This window comes from Podarcis gaigeae (assembly GCF_964106915.1).
Source record: "Podarcis gaigeae genome assembly, chromosome: 10".
NCBI lineage: Eukaryota > Metazoa > Chordata > Lepidosauria > Squamata > Lacertidae > Podarcis > Podarcis gaigeae.
In genome coordinates this window covers 51,472,802-51,486,597 of record NC_139686.1, presented here as the reverse complement: position 1 = coordinate 51,486,597, position 13,796 = coordinate 51,472,802, and the positions used below count along the sequence as shown (strand labels likewise).

The following is a 13,796-nucleotide window of genomic DNA, read 5'->3' as shown; positions in this document are numbered from 1 at the left end:
GGACTGTTCCGTAAATGATTCAGTGTTACCTTGTTAAAACATGGGAGCTGCGCGGAGTACAAATTAGCAAATCCTCCAAGGTTTTGAAATGGGAGGCTTAATTTTGTTGCAGGTGTTTTAGTGCTCACAGAGCTGATGTATACATTAATCCTCACAGGAATTTAAGAAACAGCTTTGAAGGGATCTTGTGGAGTCTTTTTCTCCCCATTTAATTGGAGACAGCATAAAATGTGCCAAATTAGGTCTTTTAACTCTTCCCTTTTATGTCTAATTCCTTGTACCTTTTCCACGAAGGAAAAGGGCGGAAGCTGAAAGAAAACATTTATTATTCCAGACTGAGAACACATTTGTCTCAACTAACCAAACTATGGAGGTAGCAGGTGTTGTCTTGCTGTAGAGGTTGTCTCCCAGGGAATATGGAGGTACTGAAAGTGGAGTGATTTGTGACAGTGCCAGATGCGCACGGAAAGAACTCTCATCCCACATGAATGACTGGGGGGGGGGGAGCTTTCTCTATACTTGCTTCAAGAAATACAGGGGACCTTGCTTGAGAACAGTAAATTCTCCTCGCAGCCTGGTGAAAATGAAGTTGAACACATGGCACAAAGCATTCTTAGGCCAAATGGATAGTGACTTGGAGAAAAGAGGCGTACCTTAGAGACTGGTGATTATATTCCCTCCCTCCTAGTTATAATTGCATATTTGTATTTGTGAAAAACCTTCTCATGCTGAACAGGCCAATCTACCTGCTGTTTTGCTTTTGTTATTATCATTATTATTTTCCTTCGTTCCAACAGCTTGTTGGCTGTCATCTTGCTAATTGTTGCATCGGATCTTAGCCCAGACACAAAAGAACATCTAATGCTTACCAAACTGGGGTGACCATGTTGTCAGGCCACATAAACATGCACTCAAAAGCATTTTAAAAGGCCAAGCAAATTAGATTTTAACTTGGTGCCCAAACCCAGGGACAATGTTGAAACCTCTCATGTTCATCTGCAGACAGATGAAGATTTATGTGGGCATATAACGCTAATCCAGATAGAAGAAACCATCAAGCATTTAAACTTTTAAATTATGCTTTGCATTAACTAAAACAGACAGATATTTTTCTCATACTTCTACTCCAAAGGACTCATTTTTTGGCTCCATTGCCACTTGGAGCATTAAAAGGGTGTAATGTAAATTATGGTAGTTCTTTCAATATTGATGATTCATTTCAAAGATGTGTGCAAAAACTGCCAGTAGAGAGGAAACCAGAATTATGAAATCAGTATCTCGAAACATTCCTGCATACGTCGTATACTCGTTGTGCATGTAAATCATACGGACTGGGCAGAACTAGATTACTTACGGGAGGAGTGCAGGAGAAAAGGTCAGAGCTCTCTAAACAGAAAATATGAAAAATCTCTTCTGCAGTAATTTTCACTCCCACCAATATTTTCTCATACTACTGAGAAATGGAAAATCACCCCTTTTCTTCTTTGTTGTCTTCTTTTAGTAAAAGAAAGCTGCAATTTTACCTGTGGAGTTTTTCATTCATTTCTCTTGAGTATGCATTTTTAGGTTTTTTAAAAAGCCATAATTCTAGCATGCCAAAGGCAACACTGTCCTGAAAACCTTGGCCAGGTTCCTCTTTGCAAACCTCTTATTGATATTTTGTGTTCCAAAAGCCCATCACATATACCGGTTGTCAACATGTTTCACACTATCTGTCAGAATGTCCCAGTCATGAAGTTGGAGTTGTTTAATCATGCTCAATTTTTTAAAAGTTAAATAAACTTGCCAAAGGTAATGTGTTAATCACTGTCTGTCTGTCTTTTCATAAACTTTCAAACTTCTAATGAACAAAATCTTGGACGTTTTACAAATACTGCTTTAAAAACATAATTTTTCATGTTGGTCATCTTTATGAGCGTCTGATAGAAGATTGAAAATATAAATAATATATCAGTGCTTCTAGAAGTCAGTTTCTACTGAAATTCTTTCTGTAGTATGGTTCCCTTGCCACCTTTCCAAGGTTTCTAGAATCTCTCAAATCTTCTGTTTATAAAAGAAAGAATGGTTATGGAGTAAATATTCACCACCATTTACAATATGGTATTAGTAATAATGTCTATATTGGTGCCTTCATTTTCTGTATTAGATGCTAACTGAAAAGTAAGTCAAGTCCAGTGAGCGTTTTGTTTTTGAGATTTCACCATTTGCTTTGTAACCTACTGTTTTAATCTGCTGTTTTGCAGTTGTTGGGGTTTTCTTGTTATCTTGTCAAGTTTTTGCCTTTATTATGATTGTTTTTATAGCTTTTTATGTTTTGTAATAAAATAGGCCACTTTGTGGGGTAAAAATGAATCTAATCAAAGGGCTGAGTGATTGCACAGGTTTACATTTTGTCACATTTACTTCAAAATAATTTTGCAGCCGAACAAGTAAGCTCCTAGTAAATCACAAGAGAGTCTTAGGGTGTTCTGCCACTCTCACAACCCAAGAGGTTGCTTAAAACCTGTGCAGATACATTGTAGACTAAATATAGACCTGAGGGTTACACAACCTTGTGTATATATGGTAAAATATGATTTTCATCTGACAACAATTTGACAAGTTGTTGTCAGATTCTGTATCAACATTGTGGCTTAAATATGGACACCATCCTCTGTGAAACCAAAGTTGGTTCCATCCCAAATCATTCACCTTCATGTATGATATTTTAATGCTACCATTTCCCAAGTCATTTCCTTCCCATCATACTTGATGTTTCCAGATCAATAAAAATTAGATGAGGATGCCAAATTCTTTACACAATTGAGCTTTTAGTTTCTTGCCCTGTCAATGTGTATTTATAATAGTGGCTCTTTCATAAGCCCAAACCTCCTTTATTCACGCTTGTTGACCTTCTCCATTTTCCCCTCTCCCAGAGTCCATACATAATCATCTTGCTACAATGGGCACATATTTGCAGCTTGGTTGTTCATTCAATAAAAAGTGCCTTTGTTAAGGCTGCAAACCTAATTTAAGTCTTGCCAAAGACAGCTGTTAGGAAAGGATGCCTCAGTCTTTTATGGTTTATGTGGCTGCTTGTAGCCTTTGATCGGGAAATATGTGAGGCATTTACAACAGAAAACCCTTTGCTGTTTCACAGCCAAGAAATCGAAGGGTGTTTTAAATTCTATGAGGACCTGTCCATCAGCAGATCCTGGACTCAACTACATTAGCCATGTTACAATGTGTTATAAACATGTGACACCAGAGAGTGCTGTAGAGCCCAAAATGTTGTCTATGTGATTTTGCATAGTTTATTTTCTTTTGTTATAACAATTTAATTTATGACTTATTTATTGCGATTTCCCCCCTGTGTGTAGATCAGCCTGTTTCGTACTGCTAAAGCTTAGCTCCAAAGCATGGTTTGTCAAAAATATGATAGTGGGGGCAGGCCTTGCTGTCCCTGCTCCTTGCCTGAGGGTAATGCCTTAATAGAATTAATGTGATTTAAGGATTGTCTTTATTACCAATCTTCTTTTAGCCAACTAAAGCCAGTTCTTTAAAGTTATACACTCACACAAAGCTAACCTGATGTTCCAAACAGAAAAAGGACCTTTTTCACTTGTCTCAAGTATCTATGGAATGGTTTATAAAAACCAGTAGTTTTAAAAGGTGAATTAAAAATGTATGGAAATGCTTTTAAAACAGCAGACTGTTACACAAAGGAAGGATTCCCCCACCCACCCAAAAAAAACTGTGTGCAGTTTTGATGTTGGTACAGGGTCAGCAGTAAAAAGACTGTTTTGATCAGTGGAACACTTAAATTTCCAGTCATTTACAATGATGCATAATTGGGGAATTATTTAAAAAGATAATTAGATATGTGTCAACATAGTCATCTAGTGCTAGTGAATTAGTTTAGCGGACTACTGTATGAAAAGTTCAGATGACATAGTTTCCAACAGAGTCTGATGTGAAGGCAAGGGTCAAGGTGATCAAAGTGAGATGCCCTTTTAGGACTAGGTGGAAGTGAGGTCAAACAACCTGCAGAAAACTGCAAGTAATTAATTGAGTCTCACTGTTAACAGTGAAAAGGTCAAATACACATAACTGTAGCAATTAGACAGCTTGCATTCTTAAACAGCCAGCCATTTAACTTCAAAGTGATTAGACTGGAAGCCTAGGAACTAATTAAAGTGAGATTTTAATTCAGAAGACTTTGCAAGATATTTCAAGTACTTTCAGGCTTTCTGATTTGACTAGTCACATTGCTCTGCCACCCACCAGTTAGTTTTATTGCACTGAAGCATTTTAATTAGTGTCTTCAATTTGACTTTATATCTTGAGTCATTTCCACAAAAACCTGGAAATGGTATTGCTCACTGTACTTTCACTGGATTTCTTGCACACATATATGCAATGTATGTATATGTGTGTATATATATATATATATATACCACAAAAAGCTCCATACGTAGAACAAGCAGAACCAAAAACAACTAGAAAGTAGCAAAATGCAAGTTAGGTGGGTTGAGTTTTTACACACACACACACACACACACACACACACACACACTATTTTGTTCAAATTCTACTTCAAGAAATTGGCTCATACCAAAGTTGCAACTGAAAAAGGAAAAGAAAACAGGACTGAAGATAGAAAGAAAATGATAATTATGGAACTGTAGAAAGCAGGCCTTGAATGAACTTTAATTATAATTCCTGAACTAGCAATTGAACAGTTTTCAGCAGGCTTAGTGAAAAGTTCTTCCATGAAAACGTCCATAGATTTGCTGAGTAAAAATGGTCAGGCTTGGGAGTCTTTCCCTGGGTGCTCCCAATGGCAGTATTGCCCAAATTGTTGAATATCCCTCCTGTGTCAGTTGCTGGGGAACATGAGAAAGCTATTCTATTCATGTTCTGCTTCCAACTTCTGTTGTTTCTCCAGCTGTGGCCTTATTGAGAGAAGGCCGCTCTCATCTCTGGTTCTGGTTATATCCCAGCTGGATTTCGATAATGTGCTTTACATGGGGCTGCCATTAAGGCAGTTTTGAAGCTTCAATTGGTGCAAAATGTGGCAGAAAGTACATTTGTATCAGCTGAGAATTCAGCTCTCCAAACATCTAGGTAGCCCGGCGTTTCTGGAGTACCTTCACCAGGGAGATACAAAAGCTCTCTTGTGGGTTTATAGAAGAAAGAGCTTTAAAACCTTTTTTATTCCATTCTGCTTCTGGATGATTTTATGGCATTATGTCTTAATAATAATTTTGTCTATGGCTGATATTAATAGATAGATGATAGATAGATACATGATGATAGATAGTTTTAAGTTTTAAAAGCCAGCAGTGTTATTATATCATTGGCTTGTTATTATATCATTGGCTTGTTTTACTCTACTAAATGGTAAAATGGAATGTTGTTTGCTGAGTTTTTATAGCGTACAGTGTTACAGCACAGGATAGCAGCAAAATGCAAGAAAAAATGCTCGGAAGGCAATTAATCCTTCATACAATTCTGTGACAGGGAAAAAGAGAAATGTCTGCAGATTCCCTGCACCGGATAATACTTAATTTGCACCATTAAGCAACCATGGAAGACAAGGCAAATCTTTAAAGAAAAAAACCCCAAAAGAATGCTCCTGAGTGTCATGGGGCACTTTCCATCCTGTGGATTTAAATACTAGCACATCTATATGGATTTTATTCATACAGGGGCGAGGCAGGTATTACCACCAGTAAAGCCATAACCAGGAATATCCATCCTCCAATAACCCAGCACTGAACAACGAAGCTAGGATGTTTCTGTTTCCATCACTTACGGCTGCTGTGAATGGTAAAAGGTAAAGGTAAAGGGACCCCTGACCGTTAGGTCCAGTCAGGACCGACTCTGGGTTTGCAGCGCTCATCTCACTTTATTGGCCGAGGGAGCCAGCATACAGCTTCCAGGTAAGGTGGCCGGCATGACTAAGCTGCTTCTGGCAAACCAGAGCAGCGCACGGAAACGCCGTTTACCTTCCCGCCAGAGCGGTACCTATTTATCTACTCGCACTTTGACGTGCTTTTGAACTGCTAGGTTGGCAGGAGCAGGGACTGAGCAATGGGAGCTTACTCCATCACGGGGATTTGAACCGCTGACCTTTCGATCAGCAAGCCCTAGGCTCAGTGGTTTAGACCACAGCGCCACCCGCGTCCCTTGCTGTGAATGGTAACTGTGCCTATTTTGCACACATTTAATCTGCAACATAATTTTCACAGACCATTGGTGGGTTTTTTGCCTTTCATTGTGACCCCATCTGGAAGAAAGAGGTGGGGAGATGGATGAATTAGAGCCGCATTCAGAGGAGGTCTGCAGAACTTTAAACTGTGTGGAAACTACAGCTGGGGTAGGAGCCAGTTATCATCATTCCCCCCACAACTGTTACTCCAGATGGTTGAGCTTACCCTCTCCATGTTGCATGCAGTGTTACCTGCCTGATTCTCCCATGCCACACCTTTAGATGTGGAGTGAGTCACATCCAACTCACTACCCTCCCCCTCTGCCCAGGTCCCATGGCTTTAGGTGTTTGAGCTGCCCAAGCATAAAAAAAGGTCCTTTCCCAGCCCCATAGCTCTAAGGAGCCTTTTGGAATCACCTATTTCCATAACGTGCTTCCCAGTTCTTATAATTTTTTGCACTGTTCCGCCACCTATCATGTCAGACACAATTTAAGCCACTTCTCCTGATCGTTCCCAAAGTAAACACACAAATATTCCTTGGCAGAAGGATCTCTACTTGGTCCCAAAGAGAATGGAACAGTGCTGGAGATCTGAAAGCTAGGAGCTAAATAGCACCTGCAACCTAGGTTATGGGTGCAATGACAGAATGTCCAGGCACACTTTTTTATAACAAGAATACAAAACTGAAAATGAATGAACTGTAGCTAAAATATTATGTTCATTTTTCACACGATCTAGTTCTTCCCCTGCCCACGCCCCTATTATTCTTAAATGGGTCTCTTCTACAGTCTTCAGAGAGTAGCTGGAAGTGGGGAGGCAGAAAAAGGTCCTCCTTTCCTTCTACTCTTCCATTTTAATCTGAAATCTTAGGCTCAGTACTGCGCCCAGAGCTCAGAAACTGCTCAGACAATGAAATTCCCTGATGCAAAATGCTCCTAGAACAATGGGAGTTTTGAACTGGACTGGTTTTACCTGTAACAATGTCTGTAGTGGATGGGGCAGTATCAGATTCCATAAGGTGTCCAAGGCCCGTCTATTCAGAGCACACACAACATGCATGTGCAAAGTCAAGCTACAGAATCTGACCTCATTCTTTAATCTCCCACCTGCTGTCATATAAAAATAATATACACTTCCCAACTGAGCATAACACTTGGAGCATCTTATGAAGGAGGTGTTAGTCTGGGGGTATGGAATCTGTCCCAGAGTTGCTCCAAAACCCATCAGCCTCAGCAAGCATGGCCATTGGCTAGAGATTATTGAAATAATCAGCAGCACCTCAAGGGCCACAAGTTCTCTGCCCCTTCTCTAGTCCATGAAAGCCACAAATATGTTAGTCTTTAGTCTTCCCCTGGCCTCTTTCTTGTTTTTTGCTGGGACAGACTAACATCACCACCCCTTGGAAAACTGAAAAAACCTAGCTTGTAAGAGTGAATGAACAAAGCAGTTTAAGAACACTGGTGCTGATCCTGATCTTTTCCTCAGAACAATTAGGAAATGCTTCAAGGAGAATGAATAGTCTTTGAGTATTTCACCTTTGTTGAGTTCTTGAGGAGATGAGTCCTTATGACATGGATTTCTACCACACTCCCCCACCCCCACACAGCAGGTCTTTGGAGAAGCCTACCTGCACAACTAGAATATAAATATATTGACGATAATCACTGTTGTCATGAAGTGCCTATGGGGTTCTCATGTCCCAGTTTGTGTAAGCAGGGCAACTCATTTTTCAGATTGCTGAAGCTAAGATCACACAGTGGAGTCACATGCTGTAGTCTGAAACTAGGGGAAAAGGTGCACCTTGCTGCTGCTTCTCTTTTCATTTCTTCTCTGATATGAAACAGCTTTGAAAAAGAGCCTTCCTCTCTTGAAGATATGAGAGCTGTATAGGGACACGGTTGCTTACCCAAAGCACAGTGGGTTCGTTAGCACACCAAAGACACCGAGGAACTACAGGAAATCGGTTCAAGGAGAAATTTAAGAGGTTATTGCAGTCAATGAACCACCGTCTATAAGCGCCTCTGCCATATAGGCTGCGTAGGCTTGTCCTGTTTGGTATTTTTCTTGGTTGTGTCCTGCTTTCAACTTGGTATCATCAGATGCAAGGGAAAAACACAAACACAATTGCCATTATAGATCTCCTGGCACACGATGTCCTGGCAAAGTACGCTAGACAGAGATTCAATTGCATTTCAGTTTAATTCAAGCAGTTGCACTTTGTGGTTGGTGTTGTGTTATATTGAATCAATTCAGAACATTATTTCATTTGTCCAGTTGTTCAGGGTGGTACTCTAATGCCTGGATTTTATCAGCCTCAGGGTATAATGTTTACATTGAGGATGTTCTTTGTTACTTTAAAAAACAACAACACAGTTTAGTGTTTTGTCTTGTAAACTTCTTGAGGGGGTGAAAGTCCGCTTAAGTTTCAGAACTTCTCATTATAGAGAGAAATAGTTATTTGTGACAAAAATAGTTTTCCTAGTCTTGTGAAATACCCCAATTAAAACATTATTTTTAGCACTGGAAATGCTGCACTCATCAAGCCTCACTGAAGCTTCTGCTCAACCAGTTGGCATAATTCCCCTCTCAATTAAGTGAAATTCTACATTTCTGAGATGTATATGAGAAGTGTTGGGGATTTCCCCCATATGGTTCACTGCATCTGTGTTCATTAAGACTGAAGTCCATTTCTTAACACAGAGTCTAGAGGGAATCTTAAAGCATCTGAAGAATTTCAGTTGCTTCAAATCTCTGCCATTATTGATAGCATACTTGTTTACTCCGCAGAATATTTGTTTAAACTAGCTTATTTTTAAAGTGACAATCCATTAGGATATATATTAGAGAACTAAATTTTCAAAGAAAAAAAAAATATGTTCTGGTCTAAACATGCAATGGTTCACTTCAGACATAACTATGGTTTGGTGCTAAATGAATGAGCCGTGCACTCTTTATGCTCACCTTTTCCTCTCTTCACGTGTTCTGATTTGCTGAATGCTTTTATTGGGTTAACTGAAAATGCACATACATAAAATAGCCAAGTAAAACAGCATATAATAACAACTGAAACTTCACTCCCAGGTACCTAGAAGCTAGCTAGCCAGTCAGAATGATCTTGTAATGCAGGGGAGGGAGAGAAATCGATGACCTTACAGGTGTTATTGGACTGTTATCTCCCATGAGAGTTGTAGTCCAACAACATCTTGATGGCCACACATTCCTCGTCCCTGCTTCCAAAATATGCTAACCATCTCTGTGGACTGGAAGCAGAACAGCTTGGGTGCAGTCTATGTACGATGCTTTGCAGTGCTTATGTTCAAATTGTTGAGGACTTTGTGTCAGATCTTGAAGATCATGACAGAAGATAGAATGGGATGAGATATTCTCTTGGGCATATTAGCCTCATCTATTTTTATATTGCATTGAATGATTCTTGATAATGAGCAATAGCATCAGATTGCCTTTCTCTGTTCCCTGCTTATACCCATGAACTCTGTGTGCCCTTTGAAACAGAATCCACTTTTACGATGGAGACATAATCTAGACTGACTCATGATGGAAGAGAAATCAAATTTCTTTGCTCTTCAGATAGTAAAGTACTAATGTATGTTGAAAAATATAATTGCATTTGCTTCACTGTTGTATCTGACTATCATATCTGACTATTATCCAGGAGTTCTGGGCTACTCTCTCTTTTATTAGAACAGAAGACTTCATGCCCAGCAGGAAATTGGCTCATTTAGTATTAGGAGACATTTCATAAATCCCTTGTGAGAGTTAAAATGAAGCAACTACCTTCCCTTGCTTAGCAGGGATCTATAGCTAGACCTCCATGGGCACCTGTATGGGGAAAACTCTAGCAAGATCTCTTTTCCAGCCTCCTGAGCTCAGATTGCTTTAAGCAGCTATTTGAAAGCAGATAGTTAAAAAAATAAAATAAAGACTTAACTAATGAGGAAAGGAAAGAGAGAATCAAAAAGTGGAAAAGTGGCACTGCTATAAAAGTGTAATGATTAATAAAATGTTAATGAGCTTTTTGGGAACCGTTATCTGCAGTGGAGATGAGCGCTGCCCATTCAGTATACTTAAGCAAACTTCAGCTCTTCAATCGCTGCTTGGGGCCAGTTTTAGCATATTCTCTCCAATTTTATCTCTGTGTAATCCAGCACCCTGAGTAGAATGTGTACAGTATGTGTCATATGTGGATATATACACCTTGTGAGGTCCCAGTCAAGCTGTTATTGCTCGACTCCACTCCAAATTCATCTCAGCAGCTTGGACGCCACCACTGAATCTCAGCCGCAGGATTCCATGCACAGTCATAAGGTTGGTCAGGTACTGGAAAGATTATCATTATTAAAGTGAATGGATTGGAGGAGGAGGAGGAGGAGGAGGAGGTGGCGGCAGCAAAGAAACATGTAGCAGTCCAACCCTCAAAGCTGGTGTTGTAATAAGAGATGCCATGCTGATAACAGGGTACAAAGTTGCTGTTGCTGATACATCATGATTGTCTCAGAATTCAGAGGTGCGGAAGTCATGATGCTAGATTCTTGTGCACTGTTGGAAAAAAGAATGAACAACAATTGGCAGTGTTATTTATTGGAGTTTGTTATTTATTTAATTTAGATCCCCCTCTTGCTCCTGAAGGAGCCCAGGGAAGCAAGTATGTACCAACAGTTCAGGGACAGAGGCAATTATGGATTACTATTGGTTGTTGTTTTTAAATCTGTGCATCAATTTCACAGATTTAGCATAACTCGCACCTAGAAGGGGTGTCCTGGGAGGGTCCCATTTTCAGCTCATTCATATAGCAGACTAGAGTGTAGCAGGATCATAGCAGATGGCATCATCTTAAAGGGTGAATGTTAGAAGAAATCTGGTACCAGACCCTCCTAGAAGAAATTCTGTTACCCAGAAAAACAAGACGATATTCTGATTTGAATCACTGAAAGCCATTAATGATTGTGGTGAATGTTCAGTGTCTTCTTTTGAAACCAGTTTGATATATGTCATTATTAGCAGAAAAGTAATCACTTTGTCTGTGGATGTTCTTACATCAGATTGAGAATAATGGTTCTTCAAGGTCATTGTGATTATTGCTGAATTGGGGTAAATTGAACCATGAGGTCAGTAGCAACATTAAGATATGTATACACTAATGAAATGAAAGTTGTTTGGGAGAGAGCTCCGAATAACCTTTAAAACAAAGTGTGAAACTATGGAAGAATTTTTGAAAGGGTACACTTAAAATTTGATGACTGTCTTCATTAGCACAAATGAACTATACATAATGTAGCTTAAAAGCAATTTTGCTGAAAGAGTGTAATTTCCAGTAAGATGAAGTGAATAAAACAAATCTGATTTCTTCCTTTTCCTTTATCTGTGCCTGTTGGTAAAACAACACGTCTTGTAGGTGGAAATAGTGGCTGCTGACACCTGGCAGTGGTGGTAAATCGCACACCCAACCCCAAATTTAACACATTCCCAAGTTTCAGCTTTCTTTCACTTACCCTCTCCCTTGAAATGTGAGTGCTCAGTTCTCATATAAAATCATAGAACTGTAGAGTTGGAAGGGACCCAAAGGGCCATCTAGTGACGTAGGGTTGCCATATGTCCTCTTTTTCCAGGACACATCCTCTTTTTCATGGGTAGAGTCATAGTGATCTATAGTTAAAAGTAGAAGTCAGCAAATGTGCTCTTCAGAATATGGCAACCCTAATAGTCCAATCCTTCAATGCAGAAATCCCAGCTAACTTTTCATTCATCTCCACTGTAGGAGAAAACATGGAAATGATGGGGTCATAATTTTATGCAGTGTATGCAAGAAAACCCACCGGAGCCGTAATAAGGGAGAACACAACCCACCTGCCTTTGCTGTGTTAAGTAACACCTGCAGTGGGGCAGGACACCATTGTTGTGATTCAAGCCTAAACAAATAGAATCAAACTTCTTGGTAACTTCTTGGTCAGTTTTATGTTGGTTGCTCATATAAACATTATTTAGTAGGATGAAACTTACTACTGTGTTGGTTAATTCATGAACTTATTTCACTGTGTGTGAGGAAACTGAATTTTTAGCATAGCCTGGCCAAAGAGCGGTTTGCCCTTATAACCTCTCATCTAGATTACTATAAATGGCTTGAGACTCAAGTATCTGATGGAACACCTTTCATTCTTTTCAGCTGACCAGACCCTGGGATCTGCAGTGAGGTTCCTCCTCATTGTTTACCTGGTGGGGATGGCTTGCTGCATAGTGGTGTGAGATAAGGCCTTCCTTAGTGGTGTAGAATTCTCTCCACTCGGAGGCACAGGTGTTTTCTGTTGGGATTCTGTTTCCAAGCCAAAACCCATCTCTACATCCTGAACTTCAAACAATTTGTTTAGGTAGTTCCAAATTCTGTATTATGGGGTGTTTTATGTTTGCTGTTGTATTTTGTCTGTATTTCATAGAATCATAGAATTGTAGGGTTGGAAGGGATCCTGAGGGTTATTTAGTTCAACCCCGTGTAATGTAGGATACTCAACTAGATCATATATGACAGGTGGCTATGCAAGCTCTGCTTAAAAACCTCCAAGCAATGAGAGACTCTACCACTTCTCTAGGGAGTTTCTTCCACTGTGGAAAAGTTCCTACTGTCAGAAAGTTCTTTCTGATCTTTAGTTGGAATTTCCTTTCTTGTAACTATCTGTTCTGTGGTTTTAAATTATTGTTGTACAGTGGTACCTCGGATTAAGTACTTAATTCGTTCTGGAGGTCTGTTCTTAACCTGAAACTGTTCTAAACCTGAAGCACCACTTTAGCTAATGGGGCCTCCTGCTGCTGCTGCGCCACCGGAACCCGATTTCTGTTCTCATCCTGAAACAAAGTACTTAACCTGAAGCACTATTTCTGGGTTAGTGGAGTGTGTAACCTGAAGCGTATGTAACCCAAGGTACCACTGTATAGCTCTCTGAGCTGCCTTGAGATCCTTCTGGATGAAGGACAATTTTGAAATTTTGAACAAATGCAAGTCATGTGTGTATTCAAACAAATGCAAATCACAATCAGAAGTTCAATTAAAGGCTCCTTGTTCCTTTAAGTCTACTTCTGGGTATGTAGGGTGGGTGGGTATGGTTTGTGGAAAATGGGCTTGCAGGCTAAATTATGACCCCTGCTGGACCTCATATGGCCTACTGGGCTGAGGATCCCCACTGCTGAGTGGGAAAATAAACACTGGTCAAGCTTGTAAGTTGGACTAGCTTGTAACCAGGGTCTTCTAGTTAGAACCCAGGAATGTATTACAAACCACACCTGATGCTATACTGTTTTCTCCCTATTACTGCTTCTTGAATAGCTAGTATAGCAAGCTGCTGTGTGAGCACAGCATTACTGCTTTATCTTTTCTCACTGTCAGCTCTGTGTTGACATATACATAAAGTTGTAGAACTGCTGCCGCCGCCATATCATAGCTGGCCATTTCTATATGGTGTTCCTTCCAGATTGTGTTAGATTGTCTCAGTAAAAATAATATTTTACATAGGGGAGGATTGTATATGCCAGATGATTTAATTTTTATTTCATTTTTAGTTCATTTTCTGAAATAAATGACCAGCGTGAATGCTT

At 39.8% G+C, this 13,796-nt stretch overlaps 1 protein-coding gene and 1 long non-coding RNA gene across 3 annotated transcripts in view; both read left to right on the top strand.

Moving 5' to 3' along the window:
* Window positions 1–13,796, top strand: part of LOC310825745 — an 835,366-nt gene that overhangs the window by 269,953 nt on the left and 551,617 nt on the right. The gene's annotated exons all lie outside the window — the stretch shown is intronic.
* The window catches only part of IMMP2L (inner mitochondrial membrane peptidase subunit 2), a 456,796-nt gene that overhangs the window by 272,405 nt on the left and 170,595 nt on the right, over window positions 1–13,796 (top strand). The window lies entirely within an intron of this gene.